Below are 18,256 nucleotides of genomic sequence, written 5' to 3'. Positions count from 1 at the left end.
TGATAAGGGAAGAGCTCCAGGGCAGGAGCACTACAGAGGAGCTTCTGGCCAGTTTCTGGACTGTCCTGGGAGAAGAGCAAGTAGAAATGCTGCTCACTTGCAGGGGAGTAGGAAGGGTAGGGGGCAGCTGAGGGATACAGCCAAGGAGCTGAGGTTTGGGCTTTGACCCAGCTGGGGATTTGTGTAACAGCCAGAAAGCTTATTTTGGGTTAAAGTTCTATTCTGGTGGTTTGTGGAATGGACTAAGGGGTGGTTTGGAGGTTGCATTAGTGCCTGAGGGGCACACAACTACCTTGAGACCTGCCAGGGTACAGCTTGGAGCCAGTGGACCCAGAGCATGGAGAAGGGCAGAGCTTGGGGCCAGAGAAGGGCAAAGGTAGGGTTAGAGATCCCAGATAGTGCTAAAGCAGACTCAGTGCCCAGAGCAGGTTGAAGATGGGGTCAAAGGCCCAGAACCAATGTAACTGAGATAAGAGCTGGTGCCTAGAAGCCAGGTCCAGTACAGTGGGCCCAGGCTAGAGAAAAGGGGTAGAGGTTAAGAAAACCAAGGCCCTGAAATGGGAATGATAGTACAGTGACATCTGTGAGGCATGGCTGTAGTGGAGGTACAGAGAACATGATTAGCCCATAAGGTGACGGTGCCTTGGGAGCACATGCAGGCCAGGAGGGCCCACTTAATCGGACAGACTTGTGTGACCAGTGGATTCAATGAGAGGGAGAGGGGATCCACTGATGGGAATTGACTAGGGCTTCTTTAATCTCTTAAGAGCAAGGCATGGCAGATGAGGATTCAAGGGAGGGTATCTTGGAGACTGAGCCAGACAGGAGCCATTCCCCCACCAGGAGACATCACATCCATCCCTGGGGGCCTGGTCCTACATAGTCGCACAGGAAAAAATGTCCATCACATTCCTCACAACTTAATGGAAAGAACAGATACAGTTCTGCTTCTCTAATCTTAATGGAGGAGAACTTTTTTGCAAAAGACAAGAGCAAAAAAGTTTACTTTCTTTTAGTAATGATCAGATATACCAAATTGGCATTTGCCCATTCTTCTTTAAGCGATTAAAATTTCAGTGGACTTCAGTGGAGGGGGGCTAAAAAAAATCTTACCTTTTTGCTAGCTCAAGAGGTTAACCTGCATCTAAAATCAGAATGATCTGAATGGGTGATATCTCCATAATCTGGCAGCACTCTTATCTATTGAGAATGGAATCTGTCCATCTGGAGTACAATCTTTCAATCTGTTAACTGAGTCAAGGGAGCATTTACTTGTTTGCATCTGATGCTTCATTATTGTAGGATACCCTGGAACTATATTGATTATGCTCCTAACATCATCAAGTGGGAAAGGGTGATTGTTGTTGGGTTTTTTTTGCCGGGGGAGGGGTTGTTCTTTGTTTTCATTTTTGTTTTTTTGTAGTTCAGTTCTTTTCTAAATGTCTCGGCCTGAAATTTCAGCACCCTGTTATCCAAAATCTTTAGACGCTCAACTCCTGTTAAAAGTATCCAAAACCCTTAGACATGATTGAAAACCCCCATGCCTACCTCCAGCAAAATAGCTGTTTACAATATGCCCCTCTCGACAAAGGGCAACTAATATAAACATTCTGCTATTGCTAGCCTGCACCCATTAAACCAAAATTAAACAAATGCCTTCATACAGTGGGAGGGAGTTAGGATTGTCCAACTAGCTATGGTTTTACCCATACTGAAACTTACTGTTTCTTGGGCTTCATCAACACTTAGGTGGTGCTAGGATCATGGCGGTGCTTTGAGACAGATCAGCCAAGTACAGCTTTATCTTTTGATTTAAATTATGCCATAAAACTCTTTCTGGACTAGATTAAGCCCTTCTGAATAATGGATGGATTTGTGGTCATCCATTGCTTTGTTCCCATTTGATTTAACTCAATAGCATTAACTAGATCCTGGCTGTCAACAGGGATGGGGAGCAAAAAATAGCTTTTGCTGTAGCTGCAAGATTGCAACTGTAGTAGCAGTGGCAACTGGTAGTTGCTGCTGCTCCTGTGTGTGGCAGCTGTCTTGGACACCCTGCTGTGTTGTTACATGGCTGATTTAACTATTGTCAAGGCTGAAAGCTTTTCTCTAGTCCCCTATGCATCTTTTTGTTTTAATGTAAAGTACCATAATGTATATAGGTAAAAGTAGGCTAAGTGTGTATCTTACTGTAAGCATGACTTGCACATAAGCAAAATATTACAGGGTACTACTAATTAGTTAGGCCTTAGAAACATTTAAAGAATAACTTTTTGAGAATGAGTGAAGCTGCATCCATAATAGAGGTGATGAGCAACTTATCTTTTATGGGTCTTGCACACATGGTATATTTGTTTCAGTCTTCCCCATTGCTACCAACCCCAGATGTTTAAGATCTGAAACCAGGAATTCACACATGCTGATGGCTGGATGTACTAGTTTCTGTCTGCTTAAGAATAGGGAACATCTGTTGCACTGAATTAGGTCACTGGTACAACAGCCTGTCCTTGTTTTTACTGTTCCATGTTGAAAGAAATGCTCAGGAACTGAAAATGTTAGATCATGCTATATGACTGGTTACTAGTGGATCTTGACAAAATGGGTTTGTATCTGCCTATATAGCTCAGAAGATGTAATTTATTTGCAGCCTTAGAATGTGAAAAATTAGCCAGGACATCTATACTTGACATGGTGGGCAGTTTAGTTCCATCCACGTTGTGATATTTACTACTCCAGGGCAATTTAGATGTTTACCTACCTCTTAGTGACCTGGGGTGCACTAACTAGTGCATGTATAAAATGGTGTACTGGCCAGCTGGCTCTTACTCCAGTAGGGATCATTGCTTCCTGGAGGGCATGGACTTACTTTGCATGCTGAGCTCCGCTGCTCCTCTGTCCTGATGCACATTATGGTTACATAACAGAAGCCAGCCAAAAGCAGTGTTTATCACTGACACACCTGAACAATAATCCCTCATGACCTGAATTGCTGAGAAACAGAGGCATTAAGGAGGCGTGTTGCATGTAAAGTAACTATATCTGGATAAAAAAAGAGGGAGCCTCCCCCTTTGTGCACTGCAGGAATTTTTAAAAGTAAGATGCCAGATGATGCAATTCAGTGCATTTAATCACTTTATAACCTTGGTACTGCTCTGCAAACACTGATGATAGCTTGATGCATGGTAAACAGGTGTAGTTAGCTGTACTACTCCCCTGACTGGTGAGCTGGAGCTGTGATAAGATGCCATGACAGAACCCTCCTATGTGATTTTTCTTGTAAGCACCACCCTGTGTCTTTTCGGTATCAGCCTGCTAGCCTGGCACACCCTTATTTGACTGGAAATAGCATTTATGCTGTTTCTGAGACTTTTTTTTTTTTTTATTACCATGTGAAATATTCAGATGGCATTTGTACCAAAAGTTAAGATTTTGACCCTATTTCCTAGAAAATATCTCTGATTCTTGCACTTTGCAGTGGATACTTTCTGGGATCACCTTCACTCAACTGGGGGTGGTACCAATGCTTAAAGTATGACAGTCAAGAAAAGAGGGGATGCTTTCTCCAACTATATCTGGTACCTGTGCTACTGTTCTTCCAGGGGTAGTGCTTCCAAGTGCTCTATAATATGAACAAATGGTGGGACCAGATCCCATATACCCACTCTCTGATAAATGTGGAGAGGGGTCTGGGACAGATGTTCCATAAACCAGTTTGACCTCAATCAGTTAAGTCTGATACTACATAAACCAGTTTCAAAATGGCGATACTGGTTCAAGATAAACCTGGTTGAATGTGCACTGAACACCTGTTCTGTTACAGGTTTAAACCAGTTTCTGTTCACTTAAACCAATTTATGTGCAACTTCTGTCCCTAGCCTCGGTATTGGTGAGGAGTACCAGCAGGAACAAGTAAATGGACGGAAGTGCCTGGGGTGTTCTGGGACTACCTTATGGTGAAGACGGTGAGTGTAGCTGACAGTGCTTTGGGTATGGGAGGTGTCTGAGATGAAGAGGGCAATTGCTACTGTAACAGGAGGGTGGTCAGGGTCACCGTGCTCTCCCCTGCCGCCTCTTTTACCGTGCCAAGTTGCCGACAAGCACCCTCAAATCCTCACCCGGTTGCCGACAAGCACCCTCAACCCCCCCCCCGCCACGACTTTGATGTCATATGTATTTTATAGGGAGGCTGCCTTTCGTCCTCAGTTCTCCCATTATCACTACTTCCTCTCCTGTATTGGGTGTTCTGTACACCCCAGCCTTATGGGCTGTGCGTGGCTCCAACCACCCCTGTACTACGCCCCAAGCCTCGCAGATGTAACTGATGTTGTTCGGTCTCTCTCAGCGTCCTCTCTGGCGCTTGGGCTCTCCACAGCCCTGCCTCTCTCTCTGGGGCTTCTTGCTGCCCCCTCTCTCTCTGGGGCTTCTCAAGTGCCTCCTTTCTGGGGCTGGGGTCAGTGTACCCTGAATGCTGCACCCTCACTGGTGCTGGGGTCCCCACACTGCTGTGAGTCCCCTACGAGGCCTCCTCCATCCCCTCTTAGCCTCACCCAGACCACCGGTAACAAACAGCAAACGAAACACAAGCCCCTGAGCTACAACGCAAACTCCAGCCATCTGGCTATAACATTAATCCAGCTACCCCTAGGGTGCTCCATCCTTTACCAGTCTCACTGCTAATACATTCAGACCTCTGCTCGTGCAGGCAGGACTCCTTCCTCCTTGTCTGCTAGCAGGGAACTGCTTCCTGACCTGCCTGTGATTTATATAGGAGCCAGGCCCTGCCCCTTCTTGTCAGCTGGCTAGACAGGTGTGGGTCATTAGTTCCCTCTAGTTGCTTCAGCAACCGGCACCTGAGGAGTTATCCCGGCTCTCCAAGTAGCAGGCACCTTAGTGCCCTGCTACAGCTACTACCCCCTCCCTGTCTGAAGCTTCCCACTCTGAGAGCTAGTAGAAGGACCTGTCAGTAGGGAGGTAGAAAAATCCCTCAGGGCACTGGCAGAAGTGACATTTGTTGTGCAATCAGACCCTTGAAAGGGCTCTACAGATGTGCCATAACAGAAGTGCACAGCTGCATACCACTTTAAAAGTGGCGAATATGCGACAAATTAACCCTAGTCTATTAAGGGATCAGATGAAGGTGCTCCAAAGCAGAGTGCCTTGGGTAACTCCTGCCAATCCCTGCATGTGATCAGAGCTAGGCTGATGCAGCCTAGTCCTGCCTTTGGTGCTGCCTACGGGAAAGGAGGGGGAGTGAGCTGCAGGCTGGGGTTTGCCTGGACTGAGCTGGAGGTGGGGGAGTGGATTGGAGCTCTTGTGCTTTGCGGACCCCCTTCTTCAGTTCAGGCTGGGCAACCCCCAAGCTCCCCCTCCCTTCCTGCACTGTGAGGAGGGGGAAGGAGGGCTGCATTAGTCCAACAAAAGGTGAATGTCTGTTGAGTTGTGTGGGGTTGTTCTAACTCATGGCACTTTATGCAAAGTGTCATAATTTAAAGCTGGGACCTGCATGTCTGTCAGCACCCTCAGTTGCCTATGTAATGTAAGCCACAGGGGCAACTGGCATTTGTTACGGGGTACTGCAGCAGCTAACCTGCCTGATCTGAGGGGATTGTACTCATACCATGAGAAGGGGCAAGAAAAAGAATGCTGCTTATACATTAACTAAAATTCAGCAGAATGTTGTATAATGGACATAGGGCTGTGGAAAAGGTCAGCAACCAAACCCTACACAATGTGACACTTGCCTGGCTTCTTATCTGATTGCAAACTCGCAATTTCAGTCTAGGTTTGCTGCAAGTTTCAGTAAGATCTCCAAAAGTTTCAAGTAACATTAACTTAGTACAAAGCAGCTTGAATTTCATGTTGAACTGAAGCTCACTTTAAGTTTGCTCAGAATCAAACTTGAGATGTGAACCTCTGCAGCACATAACACCATGTTCAGGCCCTAGACAAAAACCAGGAAACCCAAATCACCAGGCTCAGAGCTTTAGTAATAAACTTTCAGAAGAGTATACAAGGCTTTGAGTTCTACTTCAGTCAGCTTGATGATAGAAGTACTTCTACAATGATCAGCTAATATTGAATGCCTATGTGGTGGGAGACCTTCAGACAGTTTAGAGGACTAATTTGGATGAATAATGCACGCACAGAGAACCTTCTAAACCCTCTGGTTTGCAATATTGGAAGTACAAGTACAGTGTTCTTTTGTGAGATTTTTTGCGTGAACTATGTGCAGTGGGGTTAATAGTTCAATGAGAACTGTCATTCTTGTAGCTTGATGGTTCTAGACTTCTGATGCCAATTGTAATTGAGAAGATGGAGACTTCTGAGAATGCATTGGGAATTAATCCAATTTCTACAGCAGACAGGTTCAGCCACATGTAATTGAAAGGATGAGCTTATCTATAGTTGTTATAGGCTCTGTGTCATCAAACCCCATCTCTACCTAGAGATCAACAAACCCCATATCTACCTAGAATGTTTCCTGTAATGTAATCTGTAGGTAGCATGAGCAAAATTTCAGGGCTTCAAGCCATGAAACTCATGTGGTGACACAAATGCATACTTTTTTGCCACATTCAAATCAGAAAGCCTTAAACTTTTTTCCCTTTATGCTTTGCCACAAAACATTTTTAATTATTAAACAAAGTCCATTCTTAGTACAGCTCTACACCTTGAAAGGATGAATAAAATGCTTCAGTGACCTTTACTCTAAAAAGCCCTCACAAAACTCAAAGATTGTGTGGAATCATCTTCACAAGCAAACTTAGTCAATGAAACAAATCAGTGTCACTGAATATGTCCTTCTCACTATAATGGAAAATGTATCTTGTTGTCAAATAGATGTTTCAAGATCCCAAGAACGTATTACAGTAGTCTGACTTAAGAAATCAACATTCCTAAAACAGCAAAATATTCACTGTTAGGGCCTTTTAATTCATCTTCTATGGTTTCTTAAATCAGTAGCAAAGGTGAAATCTCACTAGGGTTAGAAGTGGAGCTCAACAACAAGTACAACCATTTGCACAAACACAATGAATTATTAAATAGCTCTCTGTTCTCTGTCTTTTCCCTTGGTGACTATGGATATTGTGTTGCCTGAGAGCAGACTTGAGCCAGATTTTGGCATGCCCAGAAACTTGTACAGCCTGTGGGTGAGAGTGCTCTGGGTTTGTTGATTTGAATTCACTGTTTTCCCCAGGATGTCCTAATAGATCTCCTAGCTTCTCCCAGTTGCTAATATTGCTGGCCCCAATTTCCTAGCTAGGGCTGGATAAAACTTTTTCAGAAAATAGTAAAGTCACTGAAAATGCATTGTAGAATGACCAACATTATTACTTGAGTCTAGTTTTGAAAAAGTTAAAACCTTTTTTGAAAATGCAAAATATTTCCTCTGGAAATAACCTTATTGTTTAAAAATTGACCTACTATTTAAAAAAAAAAAAAGTAAAATAAAAGTTTAAATATCCAAATACTAAACAAGACATACAAAAAAACTAGAACTCTTGGTTCCAAAATGATACCTTTTTATTAGACCAACTGGAAAATGGCAAGAAAATTGTCCTTTTCTGCAAGCTTTCAGAATCAAAGTCCCTTTATCAGACTCTGGAAAAAGTGTAGATGGTACAAGATGGTAAAAAGTCCCCATAGTAGGAAATAAACTTCATTTTTGCATAGAGGGAGCTGAAACCCCTCCAAACAAATACTTTATACCCCTCACTTCTCTCTTATTCTTCCCCCATTTTTATCCCTGCTAATTATCCAAGGAATAAAACCATGAAAACAGCTAGAGTCCAGTTTAATTTGGATATAATATTCTTCTTTTGCTCTGCCAGTCTTGCCTTGTTCTATTAAAAATATGTACTTTCTACCTCAGAGGTGGCAGCTTTTCTGTGATGGGTGGGCCTGTGGGCCTAGTTTATTGCACATAAAACCTGATCCTCCACTACCTTCCAACTTGGGTTATGTCTATGTAAAGTGGGTATAAAATGCTACCCACATAAGTGCAACTACATCAGTGGTAACTGACCTGGTTATCATCAGTGGAAGCTAATGGTACTCTATACCCCTGATGATCGGGCTCCAGGTATTTTAAACTGGTCACATACACACAAAAATGGAAGCACTGAAAATCAGTAAATGCTTTTGAAATCTTAGGGCATGGTAATATGTAAAGAGAGAGAGAGTTAGCTTTCTTCATCTGAAGTTAAGCAGAAGGCAGGGTAGTGTTGCACCTTACAGACTGAACATTATGTGCTTGATTCCAAAGGATCCCAAAGCACTTTACAACCTTTAAACTATATATAGGCTACTGTATAAATATGTTTTTGCAATGTGGCAACTAATACATAGTAATGTAGTTTTAAGATGTTAGCAAATCAAAATTAACTACAACCTGCTTTGTCTTTAATAAGATTTTATATTGCATTCATCCCCACATGGTAAGAACATGCTTTGTCTCCTAATGAAGATGAGTCCAAAGATATTAGTACACAAATGGATGGGTTTGTTCTGCATCATTTTTTTACAACATTTAGGGCTGTGCTTTGCAATTCCACTATGTGAGATGTGCTGTTATGCTTTGGACAATGGGAATACTGAGCAGGATTAGAGAGTTTGTTCCTTAGTGTAAATTTTATTCTTTATGATAATTTAATTCAAAGATTATTTCCTAGAAAAAGCTTAATGCTAAACTGATTGATTTTTCTTTTAACAGTGCCTTACATGGACTCCCAGCTCACAGCACTTAAGCCTTTCACCTCATGAATTTGTTGGGTGTAGAGGGATAAGGTGGAGCGTACTTTCAATCAAAGATTAGCTGCCTGAATCAGAGACGTGAACAGCTTGCATTCTCTGCTTTTGATTTCTACATAGCCTGTTTGTTTTACTTGAGGCTAATTTGCTACGCCCCTGTTACCATGGAATTGCTAGGCAGCTATGCCACACCTTTCTGAAACCACCTAATGTTTCCTGTGGGAAGCAGCTTTAAGAGCAGTTTCCTGTACTCATAAGGGTAATTGGAGGTAAAAGAAGTAGGAACAACTAGATTCTTAACATCATGGCTGGCAGGTTCTGTCAGTGCACATCACCTGTGTTTGTATTATTATTATGTGCTGTTCTGGCTGAATGGGTCACACTGAGATTTTTGGCTGGTGTTGAGGTACAAGATTTAATAATGCTTCTTTAGGGAGTATTGGATAACTCTGAGGTCTGTTATGGGGCATTCTTGCCACTTGTTTGCTGTTCCAAATCTAGCTCTTTCATTTGGCTGACTGGTTTGTAGCTAACATCAAATGAATTGGTGGGCTCATTCCAATTGCCTTTGCTCAGGTATCCATGGTGAAAAACTCACTGATTTGCTGGCTGGCTGTTTCGGCAGATAAAGGTTGTTAGCTGTGTTAGTCCAAAGTCAAGCACAAGGCAGGGTTGATCAAGGATTAAAAATATAAAAAATACGCTCTCACTGCTAATAATGGTCCCTCTTGGAAAGGTTCAAGGTATATTTGCAGGACAGTGTGAGAGCCTAAACAGAAGCTCGAGTGCTTGTTACCATTCCTTTGTGATTTAAATTCTTATCTTTATCTAATGCTGAGGTCAGTCCTGAATGATACATATTGCAGTGTGTTTTACCTAGTCAACTTTACAAAGAGCAGCAATTAAAGAAAATGTGTATGCAAGGATATAAAATCCAAGCACAGAATTGTTCAGTGGTGAAACTTTAAGCTGTGTAAATATTTCCAAAGCACACACTTTATATTAGAAAGCTATTCCTATTGGTGAATGATTCTACTAGTTGCACAGACTTCCAGTATACCACTCCCTGTGATTCAAAGTGTAAAATCAGGTTTGGCTGCTGAGTTGCTCAAGTGAATGGGCTAATAAAAGACTTTGTATGAAAGGCACCTTCTAAGGTCTATGAATAGTAAAGACACTTCATGATATACAGTTGTTAAGCAGGAGTAAGGTGGAGTAGCTATGAGTAATGGTTTTTCTGTGGGAATGTGTCCAGCATCCCTAACTCATGAGAACGTATTTTATTTTTAGTGAAATAACAAAAATTAAAATTCTTTTTGGCAACTGTTTAGTTGGTCTAATAAAAGATATATCACCTCTGCCAAAAGTTCTGCATGCAAAAAATAAGCACACATAAACTTCCCACAGGATTTTGGTTATGCTTTTAAACTTTGGAATTCTTACAAGGTAACACTTTTTTGCAACATTTAAAATAATATTTGATATCCAGTTTGCCACTCATACTATTTAGCATACACTTAGCAAACACCAGTTACTCAGATTTGCTGGAGAAAGCTGCTTTAAATATAACCCTAAATGATGTTTCTTTCAAAGGGCCAAATGTTGAAACATTGAATGTGGTCATAACAAGCCAAACAATGAAAGTTTTCCTCACATTTAAGGATCACCTGTTAGTGTTATAAAAGCCTCAGGTTATCCACCATCTCCACAGTGCAGCATTGAGGGAAATATGAAAGGGATGGGGATTTGGTCACAGGAGCCATGCAAAATATAGATATACTAGGTGTGTAGATATGAGGTCTGCAGGTGTGTAAAACAGCTGGCAGCACTGTATCATCTACTTTATCTTTTAGTAGCAGCCACACTCGTCCTGTGAAAACAGCCTGGGTGGCTGGGATCGAGGTATCTGCCCCCAGACTCTGCAAAGCTTTTATATAAAGCAACACCTTTTTCTGGGGATTAGGTCTATTTCCCAAAGATCAGATGCAAAAGGATTTACAAAACTACCATGCACGCACAATTGGGGACATACAGCCACTTCTGGGCTGCCTGTCAGACAATACACTATACAGTGGTGGGAGGAGAATTTTTTTTGTCTTGAGACACAGGAGAAAATCCCTTTTCTTAGAAAAGCCCTATGGGATCATTAGTGTTTGTGCAAACCAGACAAGATTATGTTGTCTCACCTGAAAGAAACCCAGCTACAAAAAAATCCAACCTGCTTCAAAAAAGGGAAGATGAAGGAAGGGTGCCCAGGCCAACTGTTCTGTAAGTCAAACCCAGGGGTTGTATATTTTTGTGATGGGAGCTGCCATTACAGATTTTGTTATAGAGCAGTGGTCTACGAACCATGGGGGTCTATAGTCTATGTCTAAGGGGTCTGCAAAAATTACTATGATCAATCAAAAGTGTGTGAATATTCACAATTTAAAGGGGTCCATACCTCCATTCAAAATCTTTTAGGGGTCTGCAAATGAAAAAAGATTAACAGCCACTGTGGTAGAGGCTTCTTTTCCTTTTCATAGATCATACTTCTGTAGGCAATATTGGTCAGATGATTTAAGACCACTGTCATTTCCTGTGGTTTCACTTGCTATTTTGCATTAAAAAATCAGTATAGTTCCAAATGCTTCACAGTTTTGTTATAATAGAAATAGAGTGAAATATACTTTTAAAAGAGAAAAAAATAAAGAGGAGATGCAAAAAAAATTGGGAACAATTAGAAAACAGGTAGAGAGTTTTTAAGAAAAGATACTGTAGTAGGGCACCTTGGTGCCTGCCACTTTAAGGGCCTTGAGCTGGCTGCAGACAAGTCTCCAGGTGAGAGCAGAAAAAACAATCAGGTGGTCACATGACCGCCAGGAGGCTGCCTGATTGGAAGAGGGATTGGTAGCCTGAGCATAAGACCAGGCCCAGGGAACAGGGCCGGCAGTGGCAATGGAGAAGCTGATGGAGTAACTTTTCCTGGCTGGAGGAGTCTGCTCCTGGAACATCCTGGAGGTCAGGGTAGGAACTGTGGGGAAGAAGCAGGTTCCTAGGGACCCAGGAAGGGTCCAGAGCCCTTAGGAGGGGGTTGAAGGCCTGGGGCTGTGGAGAGGCCAGCCTATAGTAAGGGACTGTGTATACACAGGTCCAAGGGAGAGGCCAGGATGGCCTAGTGAGAGAGACTGGGTATATGAAGGCCTAGAGGAGACGCAGGCCAACCCGAGCAGAAGGGGCTTGATGTTTGTGGGCCTACAGAGGGGCTAGGTAACCACCTGATTAGACTTGTTGAGAGTATGGGTGACTGAGGAAAGGCCTGAGGAAACCCAAGGAGTTGGGGGACCCTGGAGGGGTCTATGGAGGGACTTGGATGAGCCCAGTGAAGTAAAGGGCTGCTTTGTATAAGATCTGTAGGGAAGCCCAGATCTGTAGGCAAGCCCAGTAGGAGAGGACTGATTTATGGGAGGGCCCAGGGGTGGACCCATATTGAGGGAGAGAGGGAGGGTTATGTTATAAGGTGGAGGTTGGAACTGAGTGCCCAGGAGTGAGCAGCCCAGGAAGAAATTTTAAGGAGCCCAGAGAGAGAGGAGAAAGACTAGGGTAGGTAGGCCTGCAGTGTGTCATAGGTAAGACCTGAAACTGCACCCTGCTGTGGTTGGATGGTGTGGTAGGGCTGCCTGTGGCAGGGTAGTTCCTAGGAAATGCCACACCTGTGCCTCCCCAGTGAAAGGCAAGAATGGGGCACCACAAAGCTTCAACCCTCATTGCCTTGTGGGTACCACATGGTGGGGAAAGGCTAAGGGAGCACACCCTGACAGAAAAGCAACAGGCTTGGGTGACAGCATGGGGCCAGGAGGGCCCAAAGCCAGTGGGAACAGGCTTGAATAAGAGTAAGGCATAGTGGGAGGCTGAGAGAAGGAGGTCCAGGTATGTCAACAGACACTCAGGCCTCAGGTGGGCCATAGACAGAGTTTGAGATGCCTGAGCCCAGAGAAAGTCAGGGGTTGGAATCAGCCCAGTGTGTGGGGCAGTAGGCCTGATGCCTCGTCATAGAGGAGGGCCTGAATTGGGAGGCCTGAAGATCTGCAAGGGACGAGGACCAAGAGTGAGAGAGGAAGCCCTAAGGGCTGTATGCAGTAGAGCCAAGGGGGCTGAAGGGTCATGCAGAGTGTGTGGGGCCCATGGTGGGACGAGAATGATTGTGACTCAATAAAAGGGGCAGCGTGAGTGAGACCCAGTTATGAGGGCATGTGTTGAAGGCCCAACATAGAGCCAGAGTTTGGCCCTGAAGAGTGCTGAGTGAGTGTCAACTGTTTAGAGGCCCTCTGTGAGGCATGGGGCATGGTAAAGGGAAGGTTGGAGCAGTGTATTTTGCTCTGGGCATCAGGACTTAGAATGGTAAGCCTCCCACTTAGATTAAAATCAAATTTTATGTAATGGCAAAGATGTGGCAGGTGAGGCAGGGCAGACAGGTGGGTGGACCAATGTTGAGCTCAGTGGGGACAGCCCCTGTTACGGATACAGGCAGACTCTCTAAGACAATAAGTGCTGGATAGGATAATCCTTTCAAGACTACCTCATTTGGTTTGACCAGTATTGGTCTCGCTAAGTACAGCAATATCAATATCAAATCAAGCAAGTTCTCTGGCCACTGATACTGTCCTTTGCTCTTCAGTCACTGTTAAGGTTGTCTATCAGGGTGCAAATGTTCCAGGTTGCAAACTTTTATTTCTTGATTTGGACCACAGATAGTGATCCCACTGGACGTGGTTTTCTAGTCAGATGAAATAAGACAGAATAGGACATGTTTTCTGCTTTGTGGAGAGGAAACCATATCCTGATGGCAAGGAAAACCTAGATGACTGGAAGTTTCTGTTCCACTGCAGCTTTCAGCTGCCTTTGCAGCCATTAAGAAGTATTGCTTCTTCATCTGTCTGCTGTACCGTTGAGGACTTTTGTTTTGTTTTTGAGTCACTATTACTCTAGAAACCTTGCTCTCAACCTTGCCACCATGGGTGACCCTACCAGGAGTGTGAAACTCCAGTTGACATTGCTCTCAAGTCATTGGTAACATACCAGCCCCTCCACCTTGTCAAGGTTGCAGCCCTTATGAGGGATCATGCATAGCAGATAGTCAAAGGTAGATGACATGATGCTGCCAGTACCACTCTGTTCTGCACTACTGGCCAGATAAACTAGTGTGCCTTAACCACGCTATCCCAGTGGGCCAGCAAGGCTTAGGATCAACCCGCCCGCTAATTAAAAGCAGGACATTTAGTCTGTTAAACAGATCATTTTCTTTATATAAAGAAAATGTAAGTCGATTTAAAATATATTTAGAGAATTAATATATAGGGCACACATGTCACTGTGGTGACGTTGTTCCTGTGCTGTGATTCAGTACTTCCTTTTGGAAGTACTAAATCACGGCAAAGTAACAGCTCATACTGTGCTGTATGTGGTGCATGGTTATTTTTAGCTGCTACTTTGCTGTAGTGGCACGCTATAGCAGGGGACTGCATCATGACAGTGAAGTAGCTGCTGGCCATGTGTAGATCCCCACGGATACTATGTTGCTGTAGTGCATTGATCTGGTGACATAGTATCATGTGTAGACATGCTCATAGAAAGTTGATTCAAATACTGAAGCATCTTCCTGCCCAGGGCAAGAGGTTGGATTTGAAGATTGAGATCCCTTCCAACCCTAACATCTATGAATGTGGTATCAGTAGTGGAGACTTGAAGGACAAATTGGTGGGTTCTAGTATAAACATTTTTACGATGGGGCACTTAGCTTCTACTCATCTGTGTTAGCTTCTACTCATCTGCGTTACCTCTCAAGTCCCTGAAAACAGAAAGTATAAGTCAGGTTAGAAGCTGCCCAGGATAGTTAAAGATTTTACAAAGATCACAAGGTTCCCACAGTAGGAATGTAAACGGTTCAAACAAGCAGAAAAGAGATGCCACAGGGAAAATGATGATTAAGACCCAAAACCAAAAAAAGAGGATCTTACAGTCACTTCTAATGGGGCAAATCATTCCTTTCGTAACTCCATTACAGTTGAAATTTTCACGTTGGGTTTGATTTTTGGCTTCTCATTAACTTCCCAACTCCTTCTCTACCAATTGTAGTCAGGGACCTGTTCTCCAAGGCAAATACTTCATCTTCATAAAACGATTACATTACCATCCATTACAGTGCTCAGGGGCCTAAGAGCAAATTTTAAGACCATGTTTATGGCCTATAAAGCCCTAAATGGCATAGCTTTGGACTACCTGAAAAATTGCTTCTCACTCTGTGCTAGACTGCCTCATACACAGTCAACCACAGTGCCTGGCTCAGGTTCTTTCATTACAAGGGGGAAGGCTGCCTCTGAAATGTGATACCCTCCTTGCTCTAAAATTGATAATATGCAAAAGATGCGTGTCTGACAGGACTTGTGGAAGGGGCTGAGGACATGCTTCCCAAACTGATAAAGGGGAAGAGAGGCTTCTCTGCATACACCTTAGTTCATCTTGAAAGTGTTACTTTAATGATTTTGGGATTTTATTGTGTTAAGGCACTTGGACTTTCAGATAGACATCTTTTTAATTCTTTGAAAAAAGATAATATTATTTCTATTTATGCAGTAGCTATGCTAGGTCTTCTAAAACCTAGATCCTTTCTTCCACTGAAAAGAAATTACACAGAAGACTGCATGCTGTTCACTGTTCCTTTTCTGCATTTTCTTCTGTCTGTTCTTGACAGTAGAATCATAGAAAATTAGGGTTGGAAGGGAGCCCATGAGGTTATCTAGTCCAACCCCCTTCTCAAAGCAGGACCATCCCCATCTAGATCATCCCAGCTAAGGTGTTGTTTAGTTGGGTCGTAAAAACCTCTAAGGATGCTGATTCCCTTGCTAAAGTTGAGACCATTACTCTTTGTTCTGTTGTTTGCCACCACTGAGAACAGTCCAATTCCATCCTCTTTGGAACCACCCTTCAGGTAGTTGAAGGCTGCTATTAAATCCCCTCTCAGTCTTCTGTTCCGAAGACTAAATAAAAGAATTTCCCCCAGCATCTCTTTATATGTCATGTGTCTCAGCCCCCTAACCCAGGGGTGGGCAATAATTTTGGGCGGAGAGCCACTTACTCAGTTTTGGCAAGTCATCGAAGGCTGCATGACAGGCAGCCAGGGCAGATGAATATTAATTTTCTAAATTTTTTAGGGGCCCCGTGGGCCAGATAGAATGGCCTGGTGGGCTGCATCTGGCCCACCCCTGCCCTAACCATTTTTTTTTTTGCCCTTCACTGCACTTCTTCAATTTGTCCTTTCTGTAGGGGGGGTGCAAAACTGGACACAGTTCTCCAGATGTGGCCTCCTCAGTGCTGAATAGAGGGGAAGAATCATTTCCCTTGATCTGCTGGCAACATTTTCTACTAATGCAGCTCAGTATGCCATTAGTCTTCTTGGCAACAAAGTCACACTGCTGTTCCTTTTCTGCAGAGCTGCTGCTTAGTCAGTGGTATCTAACCGGTACTGGTGCATGGGATTGTTCTGTCCTAAGTGCTGGACTTTGCACTTGTCCTTATTGAATCTCATGAGATTTCTTTTGGTCCAATCCTCCAATTTGTCTAGGTCTCTCTGAATTCTAGGCCTACTCCCCAGCGCATTTACTACTCCCCAGAGCTTGGTATCATCTGTAAACTTGCTGAGGGTGTGCTCCATCCCATCTTCCAGGTTGTTGATGAAGATTTTTCCAAGTCATTGATGAAGATGAAGTAAGTGCATACCTCAGGTTATTAATAATAATTAACTTTCCATCTCATCCTGAAGTCCTCAAAACTTTTTAAACTTTGTGGTCTTTACTGAAGGACAGAATTCTCCTAAGTCAAATACTGTCACTTAACATTGCAACACAAAACTATATACCAGGTTAGGAGCAGACATGGAAGAATGTTGTTAACAATTCAAACTGAGGGGAAGAGGGCTTTGAGTAAGCAGGATATATTTTCTGATAGTAGCAGAATGCCATGGTCCTCCTGTGGGAAATGAACTGGGACTCTAATGAGCAAGAATTCTATATTTTATCCAAGATATGGTCTCCACCAGTAGCAGCACAATGCCTCTTACCAATAGTGAGCAGCCACTAGCTAACTGATAAGTCCGATGGAAGGTACCATCTAGTGCATCTGCTTCCACACCTGTATCATCAAGGATTCTCTGCCATCCCACTCATCTGTGAGATGAGAGTAGAGCACGGGCCCAAGTAAAACAACAGTGGATTGTGTTACCAGCTGCACCTTGCCTGCTCTTATCTTTTCTGAAGGTCACAGACAATTGGAAACACTGGAGTTAAATGTTTGATTTTATTTATTTATTTATTTATTTTTAATGAGTCTCTCTCAGTGATTACATAAGATTTGGCACCTTTTTTTTCAGTTTTCTCCCTTTTATTTCATTCTTAATCTCTTATGGGAAAACACAGTCTAACATCATTCACTAGTTAAATATTTTTAGATTCTCTTTTTTTTTCCTGAGGAAGTCTATCAGAGTAAGAGTTCCTTAAAGAAAATACAAGAGGAATGTTCAGATGGCAGTAAGTGTTGCACTTCATAAATCCTACAAGCTGTAGAAGAAGAGACATTTCCATTTATAAATCCATATGGTTATATATAAAATGATGACGTGGAAGCAAATATGAGGCATTCATGTACATGAAGGATGATAGATTGAGACTATGGATATTCCAAAGGAGAATTCATGTGTAGTCTCTCTCCTCTCTGTCTTTTCAGTAGTCAGTTGTTTAAAACTAGCCCAATACTATTTGGTATGTCTTTTAACACAGAGAGGGAACCTGTACAGTAAATGTCTGATTACATGGTCTGTCATGGCGGGGTCTGTCAGGAGGGCCGTGATCTCCCTATGGCCCCCTCACCGTGCCAAGTCGGCCCAAGGGCACCCTCAAATTCTCTCCCACCACATCTTTGATGTTTATGTATAGTTGGGAGGCTGCCTACGACTCCCTGGGCACGGTTAGCTGGGATCTCAGTCCCCGCGTGTTCCTGGACCCCCTGGGGGTCCCTAGGTATGATGGGTGCTCCCCAGGCACCCTAGCCTCATGGGCTACGCGTGGCTCATACCAACCCCTAATACCACGCCCCAAGCCTCGCTGATGTGCTGGATGTTGGTCTGTCACGATACACACCCGTTCTCCCGGGCCTCCTCTGTAATCTAGCCCACTCCTGGGCCTCCCCTGTAGCCTAGTCCACTCTGGGCTCTCTCTAATACACAGCCCCTCACTGGGACTCTCGTCGAGCCCACTCTGGGCCTTCTCTAGAAGTGTTGTCCCGCTCAGGGGCCCTCTAGCAGGTCTCCGGTCCTCTAGGTCAACCGCACGGCTACCCTCTCCGATCCCGGCTCACCGCACTGCTATCCCCTTTCTCCGGGGACCACCACAGCACCTCACCTTTCTCCTGGGGCGTCGTACTACTAACCCCTTCCGTCGGGGTCCACCGCAGCACCCTGCCCCTATCTGAGGGC

The 18,256-nt window shown here is 43.8% G+C and overlaps 1 long non-coding RNA gene across 2 annotated transcripts in view; it reads left to right on the top strand.

The window, feature by feature from the left end:
• The window catches only part of LOC102369541, a 22,718-nt gene continuing 4,462 nt past the window's right edge, over nt 1-18,256 (top strand). The window contains exons 1-2 of one of the 2 annotated variants that reach the window (XR_323277.3): nt 1-80; nt 3,876-3,962. This is a non-coding gene — a long non-coding RNA (uncharacterized LOC102369541). Of the gene's footprint in view, nt 81-3,210; nt 3,277-3,875; nt 3,963-18,256 lie in introns of those variants that run through there. The other variant, XR_003092933.1, reaches the window with a different exon arrangement.

This window comes from Alligator sinensis, unplaced genomic scaffold, assembly GCF_000455745.1.
Source record: "Alligator sinensis unplaced genomic scaffold, ASM45574v1 scaffold97_1, whole genome shotgun sequence".
NCBI classification, from domain to species: domain Eukaryota; kingdom Metazoa; phylum Chordata; order Crocodylia; family Alligatoridae; genus Alligator; species Alligator sinensis.
Note: the sequence above shows the minus strand (reverse complement) of the source record. Positions and strands in the feature narration are given on the sequence as shown.